Raw genomic sequence first — 4,156 nt, 5'->3', positions numbered from 1 at the left:
ATGTTTCTTTCCGAAAAAGAGCTATCATGACCAAATTTCCTACTTGAGAATTTGAGAGAGTCAACTAAAAGTGGGCCTGAAATCCGGCACCACCTAAACCCTAAATCAAGAACATTTGGTATATTGTCTTATACTATAGATGTGAGCTATGCAACTCCATACATATGAAAATCATGCAATGATACATTCATCATGAGGACAAATAAAAACAGGCGAGGCATTTATCATAACTAAATGCCATTTTTTGCAAAATGTCAAGTCTATTACATCTAACTACTCTACTTTGACTGTATTATATTTACATTTTATTGAATTTCTTATAAAAATTTAATTATATATATTTTGTCATTGTTTTAAATAAATAAAAACTTTAATAATGAAAATTTTAACTAATTGGACTAAGGCAGCTTCATTTGGGACGGCTTTATACTGCTTCTTAAAATAATTTTTTAGTAAAAAAATAAAAAATTTTGTACTAAAAAATTGTTTTAAGAAGTAGTAAAAAAACCGTCCCAAACGAAGTCTAAATATTACACCAGTATGTCAATATTTGCGGCTATAGTGAGTTATCTATTATGCTGAGAAAGAGGCTTTGTCGCCTCTACATCATCACCTGCTCGACAATTACAAAGTCTATATTTAAAATCCAAATCTTAGTGAATAGGAAGAAGACACTTTGCTTGCATAAAGCTTATTGATCATTAATGAATGGAGGAAGAAAAGTCAGTAATGAAGACAAGAGGCAAATGAAGAGATTAACAATGAGGCATCCTAACGTCTTCTTTTGACTCAAAGCTTTCAGATTCGTAGGAGAAAAATACAAAATATGAATGAAAGGATCGCTATGAAGCTTCATCTGTAGCTCGGTATAATTATTAACTTAATGAAGACAAAGACATTTTTGAATGCCAGTCCGGCCGCTTAAGAATGGCGTTGAAAAGTTCTGCAGCTCTGAAGCTTCCATAGCGTCGCCTAAGGCACGCGTTAATTTGGCTGATCTCATCGTTTAATTTTCTATGAATTTGGAAGACTTAGGTTTTTTCGGAATAGCTTTCTTAATGCTTCTTAAAAACAGATTTCTAGTCAAAATCTTTAATTTTATGCTAAAACGTTCCTTAAGAAACAATAAAAAATATGTGGGAAGGCTTTCTTACTGTTTTTCAAAGTAGTTTTCTAGCATAAAAATTTTAATTTTTATATTAAAAAACTGCTTTAAGTAGTAAGAAAGCCGCCCCAAACAAAACCTTAATATATCATCAAACATTGCGTTGAATACATATTATTCGACAAAAAGTATGCTATAATAATGAAATTATAATTTATGATTCTTAATCGAGAAGTCTTGTGATGAAATCAAAACTCAAAATTATTTTCATTATTTTGGAATATGGGATATGATAGGAAAGAAATGATTATATATATTATTTTGTGGGTGATGTATAGCTCTATTGACAAATTTGATCAGGTAAAGGGGATCGGGAGAGAAAACCAGTGAATATAGAGAACAGTTGAGATGTTACATAATCTCTATGAATAGTAAAAATGCTATGAAGTACAAAATATGTATTTTAACCCCTTCTTTTTACAGGAAAGTATTCTATAAATTAAAAAGGTTACAGTTAAAGAATAGAAAAATAATGCATTGTTTTGCAGGTACAGATTGATACATGCATGTATACTAGGCCAACATATACACAAGTGGCCACCTGCCTCTGGTGTGGCTTGCAATGTCTCTAGCGAGTAACTTGTGTGGGTGGTGAGTCCTTGGGGGTAAGTGCCTTGAGCAAGTGTTTGAACAAGTCCTCTAGGATGAATATCTTGGGCAAGTTTGTAAAGACAAGCTCCTTGAACAAGGGGTGAATCCCTTGGGTTAAGCTATGATTCTTTTAGATAGGTGTGGTTGTGAGTTGAGGATGAACGTAATTGACAGAGCCATTACTATGTGCATGCATTTGTGTGCCTCATTTATCTTATACATGGGTATCCGTGGAGGATGACTATCCTTAGTTAGGGAGAGATACTAAAAGAGTCGAGTCCTCCCAAGGCAAGTTCTATATTTGAACTTGCTCGGAACATATACATCCTTCATTGAGCTCCATGAGGATCTTGCAAGCTTCATTGGGCCAAATATTTGCTTTGCCAGTGGACACTCCTCAGGGTGAGGTGCATTATGGGCGAGCACACCTGTTGACCAAACTCTTTGGTGGTGAACCACTTTAGTACCAATGAGTCATCCATTTAGTCATCTATAGACATAAATTTAATTCCCCATATCAAATCAATATCTTATATCACATCTTAGTGATAGTGAGATAATAAATAGTGAAACAATAAACATAATTGAAACTGTGAATCGGTAGTAGTATCAGTAATAGTATCAATATCATCAATAATAATATCATTATCTGTAAAAATATTGACAATGATAGTAAAATAGTATAATAATAGTAATAATAATCAGTAGAATAGTAAAATAGTTGTGTGGCAGTAGTGCAATAATAATAAATTTATGCAATAATATGCATTCAAGTAATCAAACTAAATAAGTAATTAGGAGTTCTGGCTTTAGGGGTATTTTTCTAGTACTTAGTAGGTTAGTAATTATTGGCTAAATAAATATATAGAGTTGTTACTCTTTGCCCATTGGCATAATAATTAATTTTGTATAATTCCTAACTAGTGAATTATATGAACTAGTAGAGGATAACACCAAATCACAGTATTTAAAGTAAAGCACGTCGGCTCACCATCATGTACAAATCAATTCATCTCCAGCCAACATCAGTAAAAATTGATCTTCACTTCTTCTCACACATACTATTATAACAGTTTTATGAAAATAATATCAACTAGCTATTATCCAATCGCGTGCACATATTCATACACTATATTTGTATTACCAATATTCTTATATAAAAATACCAAAATTTATATTCTTTATAAATTATACAAAATGCATTAACTTTTATTTTACCTATAAAATTATGAAATCAATCAGTTAAAATGTCTAGAATAATTAGTGCTTTAACATATAAAGAGTTATACGATATAAGTTCGCTAACTAGAGAAAACAGAATAAAATTAATTTGGAAGAAAACGGACGATCGGAATCAAAATATTTAAAAATATGATAGGATAAAAGTCATATATCAGGATCTGAGCAATTTTCGTAAAGGCGACGAAGTGGACCAATAACTAGAATGCAAACTTTCGCTTTCCTATGTCCTCCTTCCCTCCCCTTCTCTTTCTTCCTTCCACGACAAGCCATGGCATGAGGGGTGAGGGAGGTGAGTAAATGGAGAATAAATATATATATATATATATTAGAGCGTAACACTGCAGCAGCACTATCAAGTGTCGCAGCGCTACATTCTAAATCAAGAATTATTATAGAACTGCGACTTTATTATTGCAGCGGTAATTTCTAGCGCAGTTGCCTTCTCAAGCATAGCACTGTAGCATTAACAAGCTCAATGGTCACAAAGCTCTAGTTCAAAAATAAATTCAAATTCTTCATTTTTAAATTTGTTTTCAAAAGTATCATGCTGTTACAAATAATCGAGTGACACACTACATGAAAAATGTCAAAATCCGGTGGTTTTTTCCTGCGGTTATTATAGTTTAACAGGCGGTTTTATGGATTACCGGCGGCTTTGAGGCGGTATTCCAGTCGCCGGAAAAAATCGCGTAGGAAACATGTACCCGCGGTTTTGTACCGGCGGTTTATGTTGGCGGCGGTTTTCCGGCGGCTCTTACCGCCGGTGACAACCGGATTTGGAACCGGGGGTTTTTCGGCCGTTACGCCGCCGGTTATCTGAACGACGACTGACCGGCGGCCATATTACCGACGGTCTTCCAGCGATTAAAGCGGGCGTCGTTTGCTTCTTAAACAGCCGTCGGTATTACCAACAGTGTACACCGCCGGATGTCCACCGTAACACCACCGGTGGCCGTCGGTAACGGCCGGTTTAGTACCGGCGGTGTAATGCCATTACCGGCGGCTTGGCATTGGCCATCCGGTATCGTAGTTTCCGACGGCGAAACCGCCGGTTGGCCGCCGGAAACCTGTAGCACCTGCAAAAAAAAAAAATTGACAGCATCCCCTCTATTTTAGGGAGGTTCACCCTAAAGTCTAAACCTGCAGAAAGAGCAAGAT

This window comes from Dendrobium catenatum, unplaced genomic scaffold (assembly GCF_001605985.2).
Source record: "Dendrobium catenatum unplaced genomic scaffold, ASM160598v2 fragScaff_scaffold_1284, whole genome shotgun sequence".
Lineage (NCBI taxonomy): Eukaryota > Viridiplantae > Streptophyta > Magnoliopsida > Asparagales > Orchidaceae > Dendrobium > Dendrobium catenatum.
The sequence above is the reverse complement of the archived record's forward strand: the minus strand, read 5'-3'. Positions refer to the sequence as shown.